Source organism: Bos indicus x Bos taurus, chromosome 6 (genome assembly GCF_003369695.1).
Source record: "Bos indicus x Bos taurus breed Angus x Brahman F1 hybrid chromosome 6, Bos_hybrid_MaternalHap_v2.0, whole genome shotgun sequence".
Lineage (NCBI taxonomy): Eukaryota > Metazoa > Chordata > Mammalia > Artiodactyla > Bovidae > Bos > Bos indicus x Bos taurus.
Genome location: NC_040081.1, coordinates 76,203,062 through 76,230,364, shown reverse-complemented (window position 1 = coordinate 76,230,364; position 27,303 = coordinate 76,203,062).

Below are 27,303 nucleotides of genomic sequence, written 5' to 3'. Positions count from 1 at the left end.
TCTACTTGGGGACAGCAGGGGTGACTCTGCATTGCAGTGTGCAGGCTTCTCATTGTGGTGGCTCCTCATGTTGTAAGCACAAGCTCAGTGGTGCATGGGCTTCAGTAGTTGTGGCTCATGGGCTCTAGATCACAGGCTCAGTAGCTGTGGTGCACAAGCTGAGTTGCTCTGCAGCATGTAGGATCTTCCCAGATCAGGGAGGTTCAGGGGTCAAACCTGTGTCTCCTGCATTGGCAGGCAGATTCTTTACCCCTGAGCCATCAGGGAAGCCCCACAATTTGCTTTTAATGTCATCTTGGGTTTGACTCATATTGAAACTTTTGCCACTGTCTGAAAACTTCCAATGTACTTTCTTTCTCCCATTTATTACTAATTTGATATTTCTAAACATTTCCAGGTACTTGAGTGTACAATGGATAATATGTAATAACTGCACTTGGATCTATAAAGCAAACAGCCCAAGAAAACAAACCATAATTTCTGAAGCATTTTCAAGACTTGGTCAATGACTGCCAACCTCCCACTTTTTGTTCTGTAGGACCAACTAGAGAAAGTCAAGTACAATGCCCAAACCAATCCCGTAGGAAAATATGATGCTCCACTTCCAAGTGGCCTGTGATTATATTCCTATGCCAACAACCTCCAATAAGAGCACATCAGAAGCCTTCTCTGTTCTCCTTTACTATAAAGCTTTCCCACACCCCTTCCTGATTTTGAGTCTTGGCCAGGCAGATGATGTAGTTGACTCCTTTGGTCAGAAAGCTCTGGATAACTAATTTTTGAATGGTCTTCACTTATTATTTAATGCTTTTTCTTTTTCTTGAGACGGATTTCTTTTCCTGTCACTAGTCTTCATCTGTTTAGTTCAGTTGTTCAGTCATGTCCAGATCTTTGGGAACCCATGGACTGCAGCCTGCCAGGCTTTCCTGTCCATCACCAAATTCTGGAGCTTGTTCAAAGTCATTTAGATCAAGTCAGTGATGCCATCCAACCATCTCACCCTCTGTCATCCCCTTCTCCTCCTACCCTTAATCTTTCCCAGTATCAGGTTCTTTTCCAATGAGTCAGTTCTTCACATCAGGTGGCCAAAGTATTGGAGTTTCAGCTTCAGCATCAGTCCTTCCAATGAATATTCAGGACTCATCTCTTTTAGGATTGACTGTTTGGATCTCCTTGCAGTCCAAGGAACTCTCAAGAGTCTTCTCCAACATCACAGTTCAAACGCATCAATTCTTTTTTGGTCTGCTTTCTTTATGATCCAACTCTCACATTCATACATGACTACTGGAGAACCATAGCTTTGACTAGATGGACCTTTGTTGGCAAAGTTATATCTCTGCTTTTTAATATGCTGTCTAGGTTGGTCACAGCTTTTCTTCCAAGGAGCAAGCATCTTTTATTTTCATGGCTGCAGTCACCATCTGCAGTGATTTTGGAGCCCCCCAAAATTAAGTCTTTCATGGTTTCCTTTATTTCCCTGTCTATTTGCCATGGAGTGATGGGACTATATATTATGATTGTAGTTTTTTGAATGTTGAGTTTCAAGCCAGGTTTTTCACTCTCCTCCTTCACTTTCATCAAGAGGCTCTTTAGTTGCTTTTTGCTTTCTGCCATAAGGGTGGTTTCATCTGCATATCTGAGGTTATTGATATTTCTCCCGGCAATCTTGATTCCAGCTTGTGGTTCATCCAGCCCAGCATTTAGCATGATGTACTTTGCATGGAGTAGGAAATGCAACCCACTCCAGTATTCTTGCCTGGAGAATCCCATGGAAGGAGGAGCCATGACGTAGCAAAGAGTTGGATACGACTGAGCGACTTCACTCACTCACTTTGCAAATAAGTTAAATAAGCAGAGTGAAAATATGCAGCCATGATGTACTCCTTTCCCAATTTGGAATCACTTCTTTGTTCTATGTCTGATTCTAACTGTTGCTTCTTGACCTACATATAGATTTCTCAGGAGACAGATAAGGTGGCCTAGTGTGCCCATCTCTTTAAGAATTTTCCAGTTTGTTGTGATCCACACAGTCAAATATTTTAGTGTAGTTAATAAAGCAGATTTTTTTTTCCCTGGAATTCTCTTACTTCTTCTATGACCCAGTGGATATTGGCAATTTTATCACTGGTTCCTCTGCCTTTTCTAAATTCAGCTTAAACATCTGGAAGTTCATGGTTCATGTATTGTTGAAGCCTGGCTTGGAGAATTTTGAGCATTACTTTGATAGCATGTGAGATGAGTGCAATTGTGTCGAGACTGGCACGACAAGCAGGGTTTCTGAAAGTGCAATACGGCAAGAGAATGAGAAACAAGACAAAAGAATTCGGTGAAAAGCGAGGATCAGGGGACCAACTTCACCATCACTCCAAGGTGAAAGTGCCAAAACTGAATCCAAATCAGCTTTATTATTATTTCAGTCATGAAGGAAAGAATATGTAGGGAGTTAAGCTATAGCTTATGTGACCTTCAGGGCCAAAGAGCAAAGTGATCATTAACCACTGAGTAACTAAGAAACAGTAATCAAAAACAAATCAGTAACTCAGACTAATATTCTTATCTATAGATTTTCCGCCAGATACATGAAACATGTGACTCTGAGATGCCAGTTGAGAAACAGTCTGGGGTCAATTTTCCAACACCAGAATCATATCTTGTTTTCAAGACTATGAACTGTTCCCTCTGGACTTGTTCCAAGAGTCTCGTGCCTTATAGCATCAATAATTATAAATTTTTTGCAGCCCTTACTGGGGCCTGCTTTTCTTTTATTCTTCTTGTCTCCAACACAATTGTATGGTAGCTTGAACATTCTTTGACATTGTCTTTCTCTGGGATTGGAATGAAAATTGACCTTTTCCAGGCCTGTGGCCACTTCTGAGTTTTCCAAATTTGCTGGCATATTGAGTGCAGCATGTTCACAGCATCATCTTTTAGGATTTGAAATAGCTCAACTGGAATTCTATCACCTCCACTAGAATTGTTCATAGTGATGCTTCCTAAGGCCCATTTGCCTTTGTATTCCAGGATGTCTGGCTCTAAGTGAGTGATCACAGCATCATGGTTATCTAGGTCATGAAGATCTTTTTGTATAGTTCTTTGTGTGTTCTTGCCGCCTCTTCTTAATATCTTCTGCTTCTGTTAGGTCCATATCATTTTTGTCCTATATTGAGCCCATCTTTAATTGAAATATTCCCTTTGTATCTCTAATTTTCTTGAAGAAAACTTTAGTCTTTCCTATTCTATTGTTTTCCTCTATTTCTTTGCACTGATCACTGAGGAAGGCTTTCTTATCTCTTTTTGTTATGCTTTGGAACTCTGCATACAGATAGATATATCTTTCCTTTCCTCTTTTGCCTTTTGTGTCCTTTTTTTTATCAACTATTAGTAAGGCCTCCTCAGACAATCATTTTGCTTTTTGCATTTCTTTTCCCTGGGGATGGTTTTGATCTCTGCCTCCTGTGCAGTGTCATGAACCTCCATCCATAGTTCTTCAGACACTCTATCAGATTCAATCCCTTGAATCTATTTGTCATTTCCACTCTATAATTGTAAGGGACTTGATTTAGGTCATACATGAATGGCCTAGTGGTTTTCTCTACTTTATTCAATTTAAGTCTAAATTTAGCAATAAGGAATTCATGATCTGAGCCACAGTCAGTTCCAGGTCTTGTTCTTGCTGACTGTATAGAGCTTCACTGTCTCCAGCTGCAAAGAATATAATCAATCTGATTTCGGTATTGACCATCTGGTGATGTCCATTTGTAAAGTCATCTCTTGTGTTGTTGGAAGAGGGTGTTTGCTATGACCAGTGTGTTCTCTTGTCAGAAGTATGCTAGCCTTTTCCCTGCTTCATTTTGTATTCCAAGGCCAAATTTCCGGTTACACCAGTCTTCATAAACCTTGCTTATACTAAGGTGAGTGATATTCTCCTTCTTAACTACTAGATATTTCTTGAAAAAATGGAATAATATTATACCAGGGAGGGAGTAACACATGTAAAAGTGTGACTTGAAATATGTGGATTTTTTCCCCTTTAAATATCATAAATATCATCTCTACAAACAAAGCTAGTAGAAGTGATGGAATTCCAGTTGAACTATTTCAAATCCTAAAAGATGATTCTGTGAACGTGCTGCACTCAATATGCCAGCAAATTTGGAAAACTTGGAAAGTGGAAAATTGGAAATTTGGAAATCGACAGATGAATGGAAAACTTGGAAATTTGGAAAATTCAGAAAGTGAAGAACTAAAGAGCCACTTGATGAAAGAGGAGAGTGAAAAAGTTGGCTTAAGGCTCAACATTTTGAAAACAAAGATTATGGCATCTGGTCCCATCACTTCATGTCAAATAGATGGGGAAACAGTGGCAGACGTTATTTTTGTGGCTCTAAAATCACTGCAGATGGTGACTGCAGCCATGAAATTAAAAGATGCATACTCCTTGGAAGAAAAGTTATGATGAACCTGGACAGCATATTAAAAAGCAGAGACATTACTTTGTCAACAAAGGTCTGTCTGGCCAAGGTATGGATGTGAAAGTTGGACTATAAAGAAAGCTGAGCCCCAAAGAATTGATGCTTTTGAACTGTGGTCTTGGAGAAGACTCTTGAGAGTCCCTTGGACTGCAAGGAGGTCCAATCAGTCCATCCTAAAGGAGATCAGTCCTGGGTGTTCATTGGAAGGACTGAAGTTGAAGCTGAAACTCCAATACTTTGGCCCCCTGATATGAAGAGCTGACTCATTGGAAAAGCCCCTGATTCTGGGAAAGGTTGAGGGCAGGATGAGAAGGGGACAGCAGAGGATGAGATGGTTTGATGGCATCACTGACTCAATGGGCATGAATTTGGGTAAACTCGGCGAGTTGGTGATGGACAGGGAAGCCTGGTGTGCTGTGGTTCATGGGGTTGCAAAGAGTTGGACACGACTGAGTGCTTGAACTGAACTGAACTGAATATTCCATTGTATATATGTACAACAACTTCTTTATCCATTCACGTGTTGATGGACATCTAGGTTGCTTCCATGTTCTACCTATTGTAAATAGTGCTGCAATGAAAAATGGGATAGGTGTGTCTTTTTCAATTTCAGTTTCCTCAGGGTTTATGCCTAGGTGTGGGATTGCTGGGTCATATGGTAGTTTTAATCGTAGTTTTTTAAGTAACCTCCATATCGTCTTCCATAGTGGCTGTATCAATTTACATCCCCACCAACAGTGCAAGAGCATTCCCTTTTCTTCACACCCTCTCTGGCATTTATTGTTTGTAGACTTTTTGATGATGGTCATTCTGAAGAGTGTGAGGTGATATATCATAGTTTTGGTTTGCATTTCTCTGATAATGAGTGATGTTGAGCATCTTTTCAGGTGTTTGTTAGCCATCTGTATGTCTTCTTTGGCGCAATGTCTGTTTGGGTCTTTTCCCCACTTTTTGATTGGGTTGCTTGTTTTTCTGGTATTGAGTCGTATGATCTGCTTGTATATTTTGGAAATTAATGCTTTGTCAGTTTTTCATTTGCTGTTATTTTCTCCCATTCTGAGCGTTATTTTTTCACCTTGCTTTTAGTTTCCTTTGCATTCAAAAACTTTTAAGTTTAATCAGGTCCTGCTTGTTTAATTTTTTCTTTATTTCCATTACTCTAGGAGGTGGGTCACATAGAGGATCCTGCTTTAATTTTTGTCATCAAGTGTTCTGTTTTTGTTTTCCTCTAAGAGTTTTATAGTTTCTGGTCTTACATTTAGATCTTTAATCCATTTTGAGTTTATCTTTGTTAACGGTGTTAGGAAGTGTTCCAATTTCATTCTTTTACATGTAGTTGTCAAATTTTCCTAGCACCATTTATTGAAGAGGCTGTCTCTCCTCCCCCCCACTTTTTTTTTTTACTTAGAAAATTTTATTGTGGTAAAGTACACATAACATAAAACTTACCTTCTTAACTATTTTTTTAGCATATGATTGATTCAATAGTGCTAAGTACATTCACGTTGTTGTGCAACCAACCTTAAATTTTCTTTTTGTATAATCACTAAAACTCTGTACCCACTATGCAAGGACTCATATCATATAATTTCTAAGAATATCTGTAAATTAATATATGGTAAAGCCTTTAATATCAAAAGATGCTGTCACGAATGTAGATTCAGAATTCATCGCGAAGGGAGATTTCGATGGGCATGGAACCATTTTACCCTGCTCCTTAAAATGGGCCTATTCTGGCTTCCTTTACCATTTATTCATTTTGATGACTCCTATCTCACATTTTTCTTGTCCTTCAAAAGTGAATACAACTTTAATGGAGTGAGGTGTTAATTGAGTACAGAGAGACACATTGTATTGCAATACATATCTAAATGGAAACACATGAAAATAATGCCTCTTTTCTTTGTATCAGAACACAGACCAAGGACTCAAACTCTATTAGAATTACAGTGGCTGCATCTGAGTAGTGCAGTTTTAAAATACTAAGGATATAAGTGTCAGCTGAGGAAAACTTTCAAGCACACAGAAACATTACCAGTTGTTTAATTTATTCTTGTTTAGAGACTTGACTTTTTCATGTTAATAAGTATTCCTGAAACAAGGAGTTTTTAATCATATATAGTACCATTTATTTTGTAATTCTATTTTCTAAGTGGGGATGACAGACAATCAAACCAAAGCATACAATACTTAAGTATTTTCATAAAGTGTAACACATAGCTTGAAAGTGGGGTTACTATTATACCAACCTGTTTTTTTTTTTTTTCCCTGTACATAAAAGAGAGAGTGGTACAATGAATTATTAATACCATGAGAATGTTAAATTATTTCTTTATACTCTGGAAAACCCGTTGTGCTGAAGCTTAGCAACAATCTTAGAATGGAATGTGTAGAAATTTGGTCATTGTCAAGTATTTTTAGGTTCTTTACTGTGATTTCATTAAGGAAGAGGCACTCAATCCAGAGAAATTATGCACCACTTGTCAGAACAATTTAAAGTCATGGAGATACAGAGGTATACAGAAGAGAGGCAGGAATATTTTCTTCAGGCAACTAGCTATAACTTTGTGATTTATTATAGCAGGCATGAGTTACCATGCTGGTAAAACCACATCCTGAATTTTGACAGATTCCTGGAAAATGAAATCATATTGTTCTAATTAAATACAAAGAGATGAACCCGGTAGCCTTTTTCTGTTATAATTTATGTATTAATGTATTAATCATTTATGTATTAATCCACAGAAATTAATTATTGAAACTGAAATACTTAAGATTTAAGAATCTAGAAGTTATTTTTCAACAAGTTATTATTTCAACACAAGGAAAAAAAATCATTAAATCAGGCAGGGAATGACAATATTACAATAGTTATACTTTTTTTTTCAATTATGAAGTGATTTTTTTGGTATAGAATATATACTTATCTTTAAAGTATTAGCTCTTTTGTTGTGATTTCCCATAGTCTATCGAAGGTTCGTAATTTCAAAGCTTTAGAAAAAAAAAAAAATCCACCATTTAAGATTTTGCTTAAGAGGGAATAACTGGTTCAAAAGACAAATCCATGTTACTCAATGTGGTGAACAAATCTCGCCCAGAAGTCTGAACCCACATATCCTTCATTCTTTCCTATACTCCAGAAACAACAAAGTGCTGGCATTTTCTGCCCATATGTTATACTTCTTGAATCTAAATTTCTATTGATAAACTCACAGGTATTTGAACTTTTTAACTGTCATCTGATTATATCACTGAAAATAAATTCAGATTGAAAATTGTATCAATTAAGTAAATGGGAAAGCTTGTAAAATACAGTAACAATTGTATAGTTCCTTGGTGGCTCAGATGGTAAAGCATCTGCCTACAAATACCAGACCACCTGACCTGCCTCTTGAGAAACCTGTTTGCAGGTCAGGAAGCAACAGTTAGAACTGGACATGGAACAACAGACTGGTTCCAAATAGGAAAAGGAGTACATCAAGGCTGTATATTGTCACCTTGCTTATTGAACTTATATACAGAGTACATCATGAGAAACGCTGGGCTGGAAGAAGCACAAGCTGGAATCAAGATTGCTAGGAGAAATATCAATAACCTCAGATATGCAGATGACACCACCCTTATGGCAGAAAGTGAAGAGGAACTCAAAAGCCTCTTGATGAAGGTGAAAGTGGAGAGTGAAAAAGTTGGCTTAAAGCCCAACTTTCAGAAAACTAAGATCATGGCATCTGGTCCCATCACTTCATGGGAAATAGATGGAGAAACAGTGGAAACAGTGTCAGACTTTATTTTTTGGGGCTCCAAAATCACTGCAGATGGTGATTGGAGCCATAAAATTAAAAGACACTTACTCCTTGGAAGAAAAGTTATGCCCATCCTAGATAGCATATTGAAAAGCAGAGACATTACTTTGCCAACAAAGGTCCGTCTAGTCAAGGCTATGGTTTTTCCTGTGGTCATGTAGGGATGTGAGAGTTGGACTGTGAAGAAAGCTGAGTGCCGAAGAACTGATGCTTTTGAACTGTGGTGCTGGAGAAGACTCTTGAGAGTCCCTTGGACTGAAAGGAGATCCAGCCAATTCCTTCTAAAGGGGATAGGTCCTGGGTGTTCATTGGAAGGACTGATGCTAAAGCTGAAACTCCAATACTTCAGCCATCTCATGTGAAGAGTTGACTCATTGGAAAAGACCCTGATACTGGGAGAGATTGGGGGCAGGAGGAGAAGGGGACAACAGAGGATGAGATGGCTGGATGGCATCACCGACTCGATGGACATGAGTTTGGGTAAACTCCGGGAGTTAGTGATGGACAGGGAGGTCTGGCGTGCTGCAATTCATGGGGTTGCAAAGAGTCGGACACGACTGAGCGACTGAACTGAACTGAACTGACAAAGTGAGAGACCAGAGTTCGATCCCTGGGTCGGGAAGAGCCCTTGGAGAAGGAAATGGCCACCCACTCCAGTATTCTTGCCTGGAAAATCCCATGGATGGAGGATCCTGGTAGGCTACAGTTAATGGGGTTGCAAAGAGTTGGACACAACTGAGTGACTTCACTTTCACTTTACAAAATGAAGAATGTAGAGTAAAATTAAAACAATAGTGAAAGTGAAAGTCCCTCAGTCATGTCTGACTCTTTCTGACCCCATGAACTATACAGTCTACGGAATTCTCCAGGCAAGAATATTGGAGTGGGTGCCCTTTCTCTTCTCCAGGAGATCTTCCCAACCCAGGGATCAAACCCAGGTCTCCTGCATTGCAGGTGGATTCTTTCCAGCTGATCCACAAGGGAAGCTCAAGAATACTGGAGTGGGTAGCTTATCCCTTCTCCAGGGATCTTCCCCACCCAAGAATTGAACCGGTGTCTTCTGCATTGCATGCAAATTCTTTACCAACCAAGCTATCACACAATTTAAGCTTTGTGTGATGCACAAGAATTAAAACTCCCTAAAATATTTTTCCTAATTTGTAAAATAACATAATATCACTGAACTTGAAAGCCTATTTTAAAGTTAAAAAAGAAAATATATGAATAAAATCCACTTCTTGGTATATTATAAAACTTGGAGTTATCCTGGATTTGTCACATTTTTTTCAAGCCTATCTCTTATTTATCAACAAAACAAATTGATTATGATTTCAAAACATATCTTTGAAATTACCATTTCTCAACACCTAGACCAATATCTCTTTAGTCAAATGAACAGTCAATGCACATTACTCCTACCTAGATGCTAAGTATTCAGTCTTGAATACAAAAGTATTTATCCAAAGGAAAATAGACCACTCTCTGGGATCCTTTAAAATAAAGTTGGTTTATATCATTCTACTTTTTAAAGATCTAAAATGATTTCTTTCCAATCTTAAAATAAAAAAGTAGTCTGCCTGGTACCTATAAGACTACATTGTTAGGCATCTGACTTACTAGCTAATCTCTAAACAAACAAATTATGCAAAACCAAAGCCAAAAACCAGCCAAAAAAAAAAGGCAATAACACTCACCTCAGGTATTTTTCATTGTTACCTCTGAATGAAATATTCTCTTTGGATATTCCAGTGGTATATTTCATCATTTCATTGAGGTCTTCATACAAATGAGTGAGTGGAAGTCACTCAGTCGTGTCCAACTCTTTGCTACCCCATGGATTGTAACCCGCCAGGCTCCTCTATCCATGGACTTCTCCAGAATGGATTGCCATTTCCTTCTCCAGGGGGTCTTCCAGACCAAGGGATTGAACCCAGGTCTCCTGGATTGCAGGCAGATTTTTTTATTACTTGAACTACCACAAATATGACCTTTTCAAGAGTTCTTTGATTATCCAAGTTTAAATGGTATGTCCTCTTAATTTTTATTTTCATTATTTGTTTTTCATAATGTCACAGTGCAACCTGACATTAAGTTATCTATCCATCTATTTACTTATTGTTTTACCCTCAGAATCTAGGCTGTAGGAAAGCATTTAAATTTAATATTGTTTTCAATTAATCACCAGCATCTGGCATATACTAAAGGCTTATTGAATTAATATAAAAACAGTTGAATTAATGAATAAAATATGGTTGCTGCTGCTGCTGCTAAGTCACTTCAGTCATGTCTGACTCTGTGCGACCCCATAGATGGCAGCCCACTAGGCTCCCATGTCCCTGGGATTCTCCAGGCAAGAGCACTGGAGTGGGTTGCCATTGCCTTCTCCAATGCATGAAAGTGAAAGTGAAAATGAAGTCTGTCAGTAGTGTTTGACTCTTAGCGACCCCATGGACTGCAGCCTACCAGGCTCCTCCTCCCATGGGATTTTCCAGGCAAGAGTACCAGAGAGGGTTGCCATTGCCTTCTCTGAAAATATGGTTAGGATGTGGCTATTGTAACAAAACCCCCATCTCTTATACACTACCACATGTATTATTTCAAACAGTAATGTGAGGTAGGCATTCGTTCTATTCCAGGTTTTATAGATAAAATATGAGTACAAGAAAGCTTAAATTACATGTTCAATATCTTGTATGAAATGATTTTTCTAAATCTAACTTTTTTCTTTCTAAATGAACCTTTTTTCTTAACTGGATACCATTCATCTCCAGATAAATAAAGGCAGAGCAGGAGCTAGTCAGTGATTCTCAGATCAGGCTGTACATTACAATTACTTGAGGAAATTAAAACAAAAATTACTGAGAGTCACACATGATTTTAGGACAACTGAATCAGAATAGCTAAGAATAGAGTGTGGGCCTTTACTTGTTTTATATACAGTGAATATATGCGTGCTTATAACTTTTGTATTAATGTTTTGTTTCCTTTGGATAAATACCCAGAAGTGGAATTGCTGGATCATATGATAGTTCTTTTTAAAGATATTTTGAGAGACCTCTATGTTGCTTTTTTATAGTATTGAAAAAATTTCCATTCCCAGCAACAGTGCACAAAGTTCCCTTCTCTTCACATGCTCACCAACACTTGTTATATCTTGTCTTCTTGATGATAACTATTCTAACAAATATGAAGCTTTAGTTTGGGTTGTAATAGAGCATTCATTTCCAGCATAGTGAAGGGAGTTGTGGGTTTAGCAATCAAGGTCTAGGGGGTGCTCAGCAATCCAGTGGGGAGATCCTCTAATGGGGTACTCCCAGAGCTCTGTGACTGTAGAAGGGCATAGCAACCTACTCCAGTATTCTTGCATGGAGAATTCCATGGACAAAGGAGCCTGGTGGGCTACAGTCCATGGAGTTGCAAAGCATTGGACACGACTGAGCAACACTAGAGATCTGTGAGTTGACTTCCTGTAAGTCCTGAAGTAGACAGTAGGAACCAAGATTCTTTAGTTCCCTTTGATATTCTTCTCTGCCTCCTTCTTTTTCTTTTCTTACCTCCTACCCTTATCCCTGGTGATAGAATTTGCTCCTCAGAAATCAGAGTTGTCATGGGGAGAAACAGATTTCTCCAGCCACAACATGTACAACTGGAATAGGCAGGGTGACTCATCACTTTGACTTTTCATTTCCTCTCTGGGAAAGGTCTCTGGTTTCCACTTCCCCTGTGGGAAAGGTCACCACCACCACTGCCAAACATTTAAGCCCTTTGACATATCACCTTAGGGTCAGGATCAGTTCTAGTAAGTTCCTCCTCTCCCTCTACATCCAAACTCTTTTGTTTCAATAATATGCTGGACTCTCCCCTCAGGCATGCTGCACATTTTGTCTCTCATGGGTGACTCTCTGCTCAAGTTTGCTCTCTTGAGAGTATTTTCAGGGTATTTTTCTGATCATGGTGAATGGGGATAGGGTAAGTTCATTGAATTTTTTGGATATGAAGTCCCTACTGAAGTTGCATTTATTTTTTTTTTTTTGATTCACAGATAGGCAAGAATATTCCTTAGTCTTTTGCTATAAGCCATTTTGTTCAGCTATGAATGCCCCTAATTGTTAAAAAAAAAAAATGGGGGAGAGAGAAAAAAGAAAAAGACAGGAATTGTGATCTCTGCTTAAGAGATGAAGTATAAACATCTTTCTGAAGTCTTAACTCTGACTAAAGAGCAGTGTTGTGTTTGTTTCTGTGTTTGTGGGTAAGTAAGTAAATGGATGTTTAAATTGATAGTGAATTGAGTACTTAAAGGAGTTGAAAGAAAAGACTATTCAGGTTAAAATGAGAAACACATAAGATAAATGAAAACAGAAAGTTGTATAATGTCAGTTAGAAGGAAAATGCCCATGCCCAAATCAATAGGGTCAACATTAGTATCTGATCCAGTGTTTGAGAAGGTAAGAAATAGGCAATAAGAAAAGGGTTATATTACAGTAATAAATGGAATAGTACATTCTGAAGATATTACAGTATCCAGTGTATTGGATGACATAAAACATATAAAGTAAAAATACATAAAAATACAGAAGATAAGTGGCAGATATTTAATAGCAATAACCTTGATCATCATCATCCCTTCAGCATAAAATAGACAAAGAATAAAGATTATAGTTTTTAAAAAGGATCTAGTAAGCTTTAGTTAAGTGTGACATGGCTGCCTGAAACAGGATTTATTCTATTGCAACTTTGCATTGTTCCACATTCTTGTTAAATCTTGTTATTATCAACCTTTAATTTTAAGTCATTTGGAGGTATGTATAGGAGTATCACCTTCCCAGGTGGTGCAGTGGTAAATAACCCATCAGCCAATGCAGGAGACACAAGAAATGTGGGTTCAATCCCTGGGTCAGGAAGATCCCCTAGTGGAGGGAATGGCAACCCACTGCAGTATTCATGCCTGAAGAATCCCACAGGCAGAGGAGCCTGTAGAGCTATATAGTTCATGGGGTTGCAAACAGTCAGACACTACTGAAGCAACTTAGCATGCATTCAGGCATAGGAGTATCATATTGACATTTTATTTTCCATTTTCCTCATGATAGATGACATTAATAGCTCAATTGGTAAAGAATCTGCCTGCAATGCAGGAGACCCTAGTTCTATTCCTGGGTCAGAAAGATCCCCTGGAGAAAGGATAGGCTAGCCACTCCAGTATTCTTGGGCTTCCTTGTGGCTCAGCTGGTAAAGAATTCCCCTGCAATGTAGGAGACCTGGGTTAGATCCCTGGGTTGGGAAGATCCTCTGGAGAAGGGAAAAGCTACCCACTCTAGTGTTCTGGCCTAGTAATTCCATGGGGTCACAAAGAGTTGGACACAACTGAGTGACTTTCACTTTCACTGAATATCAGCTATTTAGATAGATTCTTTTATGAAGTTCTTGTTCAATTATTTAATCCATTTTTAAAATTTGTATTTCTCTTACTGACTTGGTAAGAGTTTTTAATGTATTCCAAGGTGTGATTTATTTGAAAACAAACACACAGGGAGATTTAAAAGTGGCAGAGAACTAGGTGGACGTGGAGTACATCTCTCTCCACAGATACATCAGGAATACAACTTCAGAAACAGAAGTGCATGTAGAACACCAGCTCAGAGCAGATAGGAGTACCTGACAAGCAGAAATAAATAAATAAATAGAACCACATAAAACTCTGTAGGATGAAGGAACTAGGAGGGGGGGGGGGGACAGGAGTGTTAGTAAGATTGGATCTTTCCTTGGTGGGTGGGGGAACTGAAGCAGGGGTCTGTTCCCCACAGTGGGGCAATTGTCTGACTCAGAGGAGAAACATTTAAGGCTGAGAGTGAAACAATTGATCTGTGGCAGCTTAAATGGAATGAGAATCAGATAGTCCTTGTCACAGCCATACATACCCTGGACAGGGACACAGGTCCTCTGGAAGGCACGGAAGCTGGGAGGTGGAGTTTAGGAATTGTGGAGCAATCCCAGGGTGAGGGCTATTGTTGACTGAAGAGAGATGGATTGAAGGGATGTGAGGGGGGAGATTGTGGTGGAAAATGCCAGTGGAGGAAAGCCAGGTAGCCATGGAACCAAGGTGATACTGCTGAGTCACACGTAGGGGATGGAGCTATCACCATAGCCTCTCTTTCCCCTGACAAGCCAGCTTCAGCAGCTGAACAATAGAGAGGCTGGCTCAGAGAGTGCCTGAAGCACTGAACTACAGAGTAGGATCCCACCCAGAGTGCTCTTTTAAGTGGCTGATGTACCAATACAGAGTAGGACCCCAGCCAGGGGGGCCCTTCTATGTGCCTGATGCAATGAACAACAGAGAAGGACCCCAGGTAAGGGAGCCCTCTAAATGCCTGAAGGGGTGGAGCTATGGATAAAGACTAGCCAAAGAGGCCTTCTGATTACCAGCTACAAGAGGGTTGAAAAAAGACTGATAGGGCCATAACTCCTGTAGTGCAGGCAGTCCGTATAACTGCACACTTGGTGCTACCAGGGTCCCTGTAAGCCAAGAAGCTGCATCAGCTTCACGCTGTACTCTCACTGGGGCAGAGCTGCCACAGGCAAAAAAAAAAAAAAAAGCCTTGTGTCTATGCACAAAGGGTCACTTTGGTCATGTCCAACTCTTTGCGGCCCTGTAGACTGTGGTGTGCCAGGCTTCTCTATCGGGGGGTTCTCCAGGCAAGAATACTGGAGTGTATTGGTCAATACTGGTTGCCATACTCTTCTAGAGCACTATATTTCCTGCTGCCATAGCTGCCAACTCCCGTGAGAATCTGGTGCTACCAGAGCCCCTGCGACCCAAGCAGCTGCACCACCTCCATACCTGGATCTCACAGCGGCAAACCCAAGTCCTCCAGGGAAGTCTCAGGAGCAAACTTCAGTGGACAACCCACAAACAGAGGTGAAAATAAAACCACAGTTGAAACCCAGGGATAGTCTGGCTAAGGAAGAAGACCCAAAACCTTCCCACCAGCTGTACAGGCTTCAAATTAAATCCACACAATCAACTAGGCAGACTCTATGACTATGGAATATATAAAAAGCCATTGAGAGCTCTCACCAAAAAAACAAACAAACAAACAATAACAACAACAACAAAAACGCACTCATTCTGATAGCTGTGGACACTGGAGGCAAGAATACAAAGTTAGAATCTGAGCTGCCCCCACAACAGGGCCAGAGATCAGCACAACGTTGGAAGGCATCCTAGGGAGGTGAGGTGGACTGTGACTGCTAGCAAAGGAAAGGACTCTGACAGCAGTGACTCAAGAAAAACATTTTTTATTCCTGTGTTTTGACTTCTGTTTATTCCTTTGGATTTTTTCCCCCCTATTTTTCCAACCTCTGTTGTAGATGTCAATTTTATTGGCACTATGGAATCTAATTAAGTGTTTCAGCTTTTTTTTTTACTCACATTTTTAAAAAATCCATACTTTATTTTTTTAATTTAAATTTATTTTAATTGGAGGCTAATTACTTTACAATATTGTATTGGTTCTGCCTCACATCAATATGAATCCAGCATTTTTTATTGTTGTTATAAACCTCTGCCTATATGTTGGGCTTTTGAAGTTCTTTGGAGTTTTCCTTTTTTTCTTTTTCCTGATTTTTAATTTTTTAAACCTATGGTTATTTTGTCTACATTTATTCCTTTGTTTGCTTTTCCTACTGTTCTTTTCCCCTTGCAGCTAATCTTCAAAGATTTATTTTAAAGAACAGTAGGAAATGCTTTATTTTTTTAATTTAATTTTATTTTTAAACTTTACAATATTGTATTAGTTTTGCCAAATATCGAAATGAATCTGCCACAGGTATACATGTGTTCCCCATCCTGAACCCTCCTCCCTCCTCCCTCCCTGTACCATCCCTCTGAGTCATCCCAGTGCACCAGCCCCAAGCATCCAGTATCATGCATCGAACTTGGACTGGCAACTCGTTTCATATATGATATTATACATACTTCAATGCCATTTTCTCAAATCATCCCACCCTCTCCCTCTCCCACAGAGTCCAAAAGACTGTTCTGTAGAAAGAAATGACAATGAAAACATGACAACTCAAAACCTATGGGATGCAGCCAAAGCAGTTCTAAGAGGGAAGTTTATAGCAATACAATCCTAACCTCAAGAAACAAACAAACAAACAAACAACAAAAAAAAAACACATTGAATAGACAACCTAATTTTACCCCTGAAATAACTGGAATAAGAAGAACAACTGCTGCTGCTGCTAAGTCTCTTTAGTCGTGTCCGACTCTGTGCAACCCCATAGATGGCAGCCCACCAGGCTCCCCCATCCCCGGGATTCTCCAAGCAAGAACAGTGGAGTGGGTTGCCATTTCCTTCTCCAAAGAAGAAGAAGAACAACAAAAAAGCCCAAAATTAATAGAAGGAAAGAAATCATAAAGATCCGAGCACAAATAAATGAAAAAGAAATGAAAGAAACAATAGTAAAGATTACTAAAACTAAAAACTGGTTCTTTGAGATGATAGACAAAATTGACAAACCTTTAGCCAGACTCGTCAAGGAAAAAAGAAAAGAATCAAATAACAAAATTAGAAATGAAAAAGGAGAGGTTATAACAGAAAAAGCAGAAATACAAAAGATTATAAGAGACTATTATAAATAGCTATATGGCAATAAAATGGATAACTTGGAAGAAATGGACAGATTCTTAGAAAATTTCAATCTTCCAAAACTAAAACATGAAAAAACACAAATTATGAACAACCCGATTACAAGCACTGAAATTGAAGATGTGATCAAAAATCTCCCCCAAAACAAAAACCCAGGACCAGATGGCTTCACAGGAGAATTCTGTGAAACATTTAGAGAAGAGTTAATGCCTATCCTTCTAAAACTCTTTCAAAAAATTGCAGAGGAAGGAACACTTTCAAACTCATCCTATGAGGCCACCGACACCCAGATGCCAAAACCAGACAAACACAACACAAAAAAAGAAAATGACAGGCCAATATCACTGATGAACATAGATGCAAAAATCCTCACCAAAATTTTAGCAAACAGAATTCAGCAACACATCAAAAACTCATATACCGTGATCAAGTTGGGTTTATTCCAGGGATGCAAGGATTCTTCAATATATGCAAATTATCAATGTGATACACCATATTAACAAACTGAAGGTGAAAACCATATGATAATCTCAATAGATGTAGGAAAAGCCTTTTACAAAATTCAGCACCCATTTATGATTAAAACTCTTCAAAAAATGGGCATAGAAGGAACCTATCTCAACATAGGAAAGGCCATATATGATAAGCCTACAGCAAACATTATTCTCAATGGTGAAAAACTGAAAGCATTCCCCTGAGATCAGGAACAAGACAAGGGTATCCACTTTCACCACTATTATTCAACATAGTTCTGGAAGTCCTAGCTACAGCAATCAAAGAAGGAAAAGAAATAAAAGGAATCCAGATTGGAAAAGAAGAAGTAAGGCTCTCATTGTTTGCAGATGACATGATACTGTACATAGAAAATCCTAAAGATAGGATCAGGAAATTCTAGAGCTAATCAGTGAATTTAGCAAAATTGCAGGATACAAAAATCAATATACAGAAATTACTTGCATTTCTATATACTAAGAATGAAAAATCAGAAAGAGAAATTAAGGAATCAATCCCATTCACGATTGCAACAAAAAGATAAAATATCTAGGAATAAACTTACCTAAGGATACAAAAGAAGTGTACATGGAAAATTATGACACTAATGAAAGAAATCAAAGATGATATAAACAGATAGATATTCCATGTTCATGAGTAGGAAGAACTATGAGAATGACTATACTGCAAAATGTGATCTACAGATTCAATGTGATCCCTATCAAATTACTAAAGACATTTTTCACAGAATTAGAAAAAAAACTTCAAAATTCATATGGAAACACAAAAGACCCCCAGTAGCTAAAACAGTCTTGAGAAAGAAGAATGGAGATGGTAGAATCAATATTCTTGACTTCAGATTAAACTGCAAAGCTACAGTCATAAAACAGTATGGTACTGACACAAAAACAGAAATTTAGACCAGTGGAACAAGATAGAAAGCCCAGAAATAAACCCATGCACCTATGGGTACCTTATTGTTGATGAAAGAGGCAAGAATATACAATGGGGCAAAGACAGCCTCTTCAATAAATGGTGCTGGGAAAACCGGACAGCTACATGTAAAAGAACGAAATTAGAACACTTTCTAACACCATACACAAAGATAAATTCAAAATGGGTTAAATATCTACCTAAATGTAAGACCAGAAACTATAAAACTCTTAGAGGAAAACATCGGTAGAACACTCGACATAAATCAAAGCAAGATCCTCTATGACCCACCTCCTAGATTAATGGAAATTTAAAAAAAAGAAGTAAACAAGTGGGACCTGATTAAACTGAAAAGTTTTGGACAGCAAAGGAGACTATAATCAAGGTGAAAAGACAACCCTCAGAATGGGAGAAAACAATAGCAAATGAAACAACTGACAAAGCATTAACTTCCAAGACATACAAGCAGCTCATACATCTCAATACCAGAAAAACCAACAACCCAATCAAAAAGTGGGAAAAGACCTAAACAGACATTTTTCCAAAGAAGACATACAGATGGCTAATAAACCCATGAAAAGATGCTTAACATCACTCATTATTAGAGAAATGGAAATGAAAACTACAATGAGATATCACCTCACACCAGTCAGAATGGCCATCAACAAAAATTCTACAAGCAATAAATGCTGTAGAGGGTGTATCGAAAAGGGAATGCTCTTGAACTGTTGGTGGGAATGTAAATTGATACAGCCACTATGGAAGACGGTATGGAGATTCCTTAAAAAACTAGGAATAAAACCACCATATGACCCAGCAATCTCATTCCTAGGCATATACCCTGAGGAAACCAAAACTGAAAAAGACACATGTATCCCATTGTTCATGCAGCACTATTTACAATAGTTAGAACATGGAAGCAACTTAGATGTCCATTGACAGATTAATGGATAAAGAAATTGTGATACATATACACAATGGCATATTACTCAGCCATAAAAAGGAATACATTTGGGTTAGCTCTAATGAGGCGGATGAACCTAGAATCTATTATACAGAGTGAAGTAAGTTAGAAAGAGAAAGATAAATATATTCTAATGTATATACATGGAATCTAGAATAATGGTGCTGAAGAATTTATTCACAGGGTAGCAATGGAGAAACAGACATAGAGAATAGACTTATGGACATGATGAGAGGGGAGGAGAGGGTGAGATGCATGGAAAGAGTAACATGGAAACTTATATTATCCTGTGTAAGATAGATGGCCAATGGAAATTTGCTGTATGGCTCATGGAACACAAACAGGGGCTCTCTGTCACCCTGGATGGGTGGGATGGGGAAGGAGATGGTAGAGGGGTTCAGGAGGAAGGGGATATATATACATACACATACATACACATGGCTGATTCATGTTGAGGTTTAACAGAAAACAACAAAATTCTGTAAAACAATTATCCTTCAATAAAAAATAAATTAATTTAAAAAAGCAAACACAAATGGAAAGAAACAAGAGGAAAAAGAGAGAGTAGAGCAGAAAAGAACTTAAAAATCTGAAGGAAATGATCCATGTGAAGAGATGCAGAGTTAGATAGTTTCCAATTATTACAGGATGTTATGAAATAGAATCAGAACAGTAAAGAGCAATTTGAAAAAAAAAAATAGTAATAGCGAATTAACCATTTATTAGTTAACTGGCTTCCCTGGTAGCTTAAACAGTAAGAACCTACCTACAATGCAAGAGACCTGGGTTTGGAAGATCACCTGGAGAACACAATGGCTACCAACTCCAGTGTTCTTGCCTGGAGAATTCCATGAACAGAGGAGCCTGGCAGGCTATAGTGCATGAGATCACAAAAGAGCTGGACGTGACTGAGTGACTTTCATTTTAAAGATTCAAGAAAGTTTCAGAAAAGAGAATCAAAATGCATTAGAAGAAACTGAAATAAATTCAGGAAAAGATGGAAAATTAAATGATTTAAGATATTAAAGATTCAAAATTTTTAAACAAGGCTCAAATTTTGAGTTTAGGACGTGATGTTATACAAAATCAGTGATACATGACAAATTGTAGGAGACAGGGCCTAAGAGAAGGTCTAATATGTTTAGGAATTAAGAAAAAAATGATTCATGCAAGTGATCATGAACCTGTTACTGATAATTCTAAGCTGCTATAGCTGGAAACTAGAAATATAGAGATAAACACATTCAGTATTCTGTGAAAAATATTCCATAATTAAAATATCAGTCAATATTTCCATAGTCAAAAAATGTAAATATCAGCACACAATTTAAAATACTTTGTACTATATTTTTAGAAATATTTGTTGTTGTTCAGTCACTCAGTCCTGTCCAACTCTTTGTAACCCAATGGACTGCAGCACGCCAGGCTTCCCTGTCCTTCACCATCTCCCAGAGTTTGTTCAAACTCATATTCATTGACTTGATGATGCCATCCAACCATCTCATCCTTTTGCCCATTTCTCCTCCTGCCCTCAATATTTTTCAGCATCAGGGTCTTTTCCAATGAGTTTGTTCTTCACATCAGTTGGCCAAAATATTGGAGGCTCACCTTTAGCAATAGTGCTTGCAGTGAATATTCAAGGTTGATTTCCTTTAGGATTGACTGGTTTGATCTCTGTGCTATCCAAGGGACTCTAAGGAGTCTTCTCCAGCACCACAGATAATTTTCATGAATTTTTTTCTCTTTTAAAAATTGCTTAATTTATTATAATTGGGGTATAATTACTTTACAATATTGTGATGGTTTTTGCTATTCATTGACATGAATGAGCCACAGGTGCACATTTGTCGCACCATCCTGAACCCCGCCCCCACCTCACTCCCCACCCTATCCTTCTGGATTGTCCCAGAGCACTGGCTTTGAGTGCCCTGCTTCATATATCAAACTTGTACTGGTCATCTATTTTATATATGGTAATATCCATGTTTCAATGCCATTTTCTGAGATCATCCCACTGTCACCTTCTCCCACAGAGTCCAAAATCTCTTCTTTACATCTGTGCCTCTTTTGTTGCCTTGCTATAGGATCATCATTACTTCTTTCTAAATTCTATATATATGCATTAATATGTAATATTTGTGTTTCTGTCTCTGACTTACTTCACTCTATATAATAGGCTCCAATTTCATCCATCTCATTAGTACTGTCTAAAATGCCTCCTTTTTATAGCTGAGAAATTTTCCATTGTGTATATGTACAACAACTTCCTTATCCATTCATCTGCCAGTGGATACTCAGGTTGCTTCCATGTCCTAGCTATTGTAATCAGTACTGCAATGAACATTGGGGTATATGTGTTTCTTTCAATTCTAGTTTCCTTAGTGTGTATGCCCAGCAGTGGGATTGTTGAGTCCTAGGGCAGTTCTATTCCCTGTTTTCTAAGAAATCTCCACACTGTTCTCCATAGTGGCTGTACTAGCTTACATTCCAATCAACAGCATAAGAGGCTTCCCTCTCCACACTCTCTCCAGCATTTTTTATCTGCAGAGTTTTTGATGGCGTCATTCTGACCAAAGTGAGGTGATATCTCGGGGTTTTGATTCATATTTCTCTAGTAATGAGTGATGGAAAAGCAATGGCACCCCATTCCAGTACTCTAGCCTGGAAAATCCCATGGATGGAGGAGCCTGGTAGGCTGCAGTCCATGAGGTCGATAATAGTCAGACATGACTGAGCGACTTCACTTTCACTTTTCACTTTCATGCATTCAGTTCAGTTCAGTAGCTCAGTCGTGTGCAACTCTTTGCAGCCCCATGAATTGCAGCCTGCCAGGCCTCCCTGTCCATCACCAACTCCCGGAGTTCACTCAAACTCATGTCCATCGAGTCTGTGATGCCATCCAGCCATCTCATCCTCTGTCATCCCCTTCTCCTGCCCCCAACCCCTCCCAGCATCAGTGTATTTTCCAATGAGTCAGTCTTCGCATGAGGTGGCCAAAGTATTGGAGTTTCAGCTTTAGCATCAGTCCTTACAATGAACACCCAGGACTGATATCTTTTAGAATGGACTGGTTGGATCTCTTTGCAGTCCAAGGGACTCTCAAGAGTCTTCTCCAACACCACAGTTCAGAAGCATCAATTCTTCAGTGCTCAGCTTTCTTCACAGTCCAACTCTCACATCCATACCTGACCACTGGAAAAACCATAGCCTTGACTAGACAGACCTTTGTTGGCAAAGTAATATCTCTGCTTTTTAATATGCTATCTAGGTTGGTCATAACTTTCCTTCCAAAGAGTAAATGTCTTTTAATTTCATGGCTCCAATCACCATCTGCAGTGATTTGGGAGCTCCCAAAAATAAAGTCTGACACTGTTTCCACTGTTTCCCTATCTATTTCCCATGAAGTGATAGGACTATGAACAAAGCTAGTAGATGTGATGGAATTCCAGGTGAGCTATTTCAAATCCTGAAAGATGATGCTGTGAAAGTGCTGCAATCAATATGCTGGCAAATTTGGAAAACTTAGCAGTGGCCAGAGGACTGGAAAAGGTCACATTTCATTCTAAACCCAAAGGAAGGCAATGCCAAAGAATACTCAGGAAATGGCAACCCACTCCAGTGTTCTTGCCTGGAGAATCCCAAGGATGGGGGAACCTGGTGGGAGGCTGTCTATGGGGTCACACAGAGTCAGACACGACTGAAGTGACTTAGCAGCACCAGCAGCAGCAACGAGTGATGTTGACCATATTTTCATATGTTTATTAGCCATCTGTATGCTTTCTTTGGAGAAATGTCTGTTTAGTTCTTTTGCCCACTTTTTGATTGTGCTGTTTGTTTTTCTGGTATTGAGCTTCAGGAGCTGTTTATATATTTTGGAGATTAATTCTTTGTCAGTTGTTTCATTTGATATTATTTCTTTCACAACACCACAGTTTCAAAGCATCAGTTCTTCAGTGCTCAGCTTTCCTTATGGTCCAACACTCACATCCATACATGACTACTGGAAAAAACACTGTTTGACCATACAGACCTTTGTCAGAAAAGTCATGTCTCTGCTTTTTAATAGAGAGGTTTTAATGTCTGCTAAGTCATTTCAGTCATGTCCGACTCTGTGCGACCCCATAGACGGCAGCCTACCAGGCTCCCCCGTCCCTGGGATTCTCCAGGCAAGAACACTGGAGTGGGTTGCCATTTCCTTCTCCAAAGCATGAAAGTGAAAAGTCAAAGTGAAGTCATTCAGTCGTGTCCAACTCTTAGCGACCCCATAGACTACAGCCCACCAGGCTCCCCCATCCATGGGATTTTCCAGGCAAGAGTACTGGAGTGGGGTGCCATTGCCGTTTGTCATAACTTTTCTTCTGAGGAGCAAGCGTCTTTTAATTTCCAGGCTGTAGTCACCATCTGCCATGATTTTGGAGCCCAAGAAAAAAAGTCTGTCACTGTTTCCATTGTTTCCCCATCTATTTGTAGTTAAGTGATATGACCACATATGTAATCTTAGTATTTTGAATGTTGAGTTTTAAGCCAGCTTTTTCACTTTCCTCTTTCACCTTCATCAAGAGGCTATTTAGTTCCTCTTCACTTTCTGCAATTAGAGTTGTGTTATCTGCATATCTGAGGTTACTGATATTTCTTCTGGCAATCTTGATTCCAGTTTGTGCTTCATCCAGTGTGTACTCTGCATAGAAGTTAAACAACCAGAGTGACAATGTATACATACATACATTGACGAATGTATACATACATTCGTCCTTAATGTGTATACATACATACATTTGACGAAGGTTGAGAGGAAGACTGAGGGGAATGTATTTGTAAGAGACTTAAATCATCATCCATTATAAAGGAAGCATATGAGGTTTTAAAATTAAGCAACAGCAGTGTATTGTTTAAATTATGAAGTTAAATATCAGGTAGTAGGAATAGCCAATTATAATATTATGTAGGTTATAATATATGTAATATTATGTAGAACAGCTAAATCAATTCTTATTAATAATAATTGATTGAAAACTATCAATATTTTCAATGAATTCCTAAGTTTTATCACTTCATAATTCCACTAAAATAACTTTATGTATGTATGTATGTATACACATATATATGTCTATGGACTACATATATATATATGTATATAAAATATATATATTCAGTGGGACAATAAGTCATCAATTTATCAATAAGGAAATGTTTACTAGACACTTAATATAGCAGGTTCTCATTAACTTGAGGGTATATGCACCCTTTTCTAGTGAAATTAATTAGCATTCATACAAAGAGTGATTGCTAGCAGTGACCAAGACTGAGAAATTGAAATGACAGATGAGAATATTAATATTTTAACATTATTCTGGTTAATATGCTATGCAATACTTAAGGGAATTGGAAAGCATGAAGAATGTGAGTAATTGAAATCATTTTTCATATGAATCTGGAAATCTGCAGAGATCAAAATGGAGAGATTCCTTTGTGTTTGCTGTTGTAAGCCAAGAAATAGCCCTACTAATAATTAGAAATAAAGAAGACTGTGAGGAGATAATGTTAATATAAAGATCTATGGGATTTCTTTAAAGTTTGGTAGAAAGTGAAAGTGGAAGTCAGTCAGGCATGTCCGACTCTTTGCAACCCCATGGACTCTACAGTCCATGAAATTCTCCAGGCCAGAATATTGGAGTGGGTAGCTTTTTCTTTCTCTAGGGGATCTTCCCAACCCAGGGATCGAACCCAGGTCTCCTGCATTGCAGGTGAATTGTTTACCAGCTGAGCCACAAGGGAACCCCAGTTTGGTAGAAATATGACCCAAATGCTAAATCATCCGTAGATATTGGACCTATAAGATATGGTCATTTTTTTATTAAGGTTAATTGGACAAACTTAAAGAGACTTCTCTGAAAATATCTGGTGTTTGTAATATTCTTAATCTATTCTGTAATTTTTAATAGTTTCTGATTTTAATGGAAGATTACTGTTGTGTGTTTTTTTTTTTTTTTTTTTTCATTTCAATAAATTCAGTTCAGTAAATTAGAACCTTAAATATTGGGTTGACCAGAAAGATTGTTTGGAGTTCATCATACTATGTTATGGAAAACCCTGAACAAATTTTCACCAATTGTATACGTACTTATTGGAGAAGGAAACGGCAACCCACTCCAGTATTCTTGCCTGGGAGACACCATGGACAGAAGAGTCTGGCAGGCTACAGTTCGTTGGATTGCAAAAGAGTCAGATACGACTTAGCGATGAAACAACATATGTGGTCATATATGTGAAACAAGTAGTTCTTTAATCAATGGCTACAATAACTCCATTTCTTTTTTCTTTCCTTCCTATTAGTCACCATACTGAGCATCCATTGGATGGCAAGCATTGGGCTTGCATTTTGAAATATACTTATATTTAAATAACTCAGGGAGTTGCAGGAATATTCTGCAGATGAGGAAATGTATGTTCAGAGATGTTAATTAAATTGCCTATCATCACAGTATTAGCAAATAGAAGATGTGTCTTTCTAAATGCAAGTCTTTTCTATTACATAATGGTGCATTGTTTTAAACACACATATATATATATTTTAATCTACAAGTGTTCAGTATCTACAAGTGTGAGTGCCTAGTATCTGCCATGCTTTACTCTTGACACTGGGAGAAATAAAATACAGTCACTTTTCTTATGATTCTCACAGTCTGGTAGAGAAAGTATTCATATAAACATATTTCTGAATCTGCTGCTGCTAAGTCGCTTCAGTTGAAGCATGGAAATTTGGTTTGACCTTATTATTCCTTTTTGGGAATTCTGTACCTGTTGAAAAATTGATTTAAGGGAAGAATGCCACCATAAAATTTCATGAGAAAGGTTCCCCAAATATCTATGATAAATTATCTTTAATTTTGACATTAAAATAATGGGTAAGAAGAGAAATTTAAAAACTAGAGTAAATGGTGAACTAACAAATGTATTTTGTTTTCATTTATTGAACTTTAAAAGAGTTTTCACAAATGATTTAGGAATAGACCTTCTGATGATTTTAAGCCTAAAGAGGCAAAAATTTTGAGCAAAGTCTTACTGAAATGACTGCAATAGAATAGGAAGCATTTACTATGGATGAAGATCAAAGAACTTTTAGTTTAAACCAGCCTATAAATTTTAAGTAACAGAATTCTATTATAAGACATGTGACTGAAACACTAGTTCTTGACTTATATTCTGCTATGCATGTTAAAAAAAATGTTAGCAATATTACTGAATTGATTTTTTTATAATCACCTACTTACATGTAAAGGTACAACCATATATATTTAATTTTTTTTTCTATGCTGAGTTAATAAAGAATTTAATTATTCTTCTGCTTTACTCGTTGAGAAGTTTCTTGGTCTCACATAGCTGACAACAGGGTGGATCTGATTGATGGACTATTTATGGAATGGAAAATCAGTAAAACAGATGTCATATAATTGTGACTGACAATGAAACAAATGCAGCAAAGCTGGGAATGACATGTAAATAATCATATGATGAATATTTTTTCACATCTTTCAGTTATATATTAGAAGAGTAATTATAACACAAAAAATGTAACAGAATTACTGCCCTTAGGCAGGAAAATAGTGAGTCAATGTTGTCACTCTACCTAATTCAAAAACATCTATTAATACATGACATAAAAGAGTCGATGGAACTGCTTTGTCAGATATCAGATACTCAAGCAAGATGGAATAAAAGCTATTACATTTTTTAAATGTTTGAATTAAAGATTTAACATTGCACTCTGCCAATAATAAGGCCAGCTTTCAAGAGAGCTTGCTTATAGATAATATGGTTATTAGAACTGGATTAAAAAAAAAAAAAAAAAGAAACAGTTGTGACTTGAGAGCAAAAGTATTTCTTACATTGTGCCTACTCTAAGGAGTTTCCCAATATTTTGCTTCACAGAACATGCCGAAATTGGTGTGTATGAAATGAAAGTTGAGATGTAGGTAGAAATTTGGAGA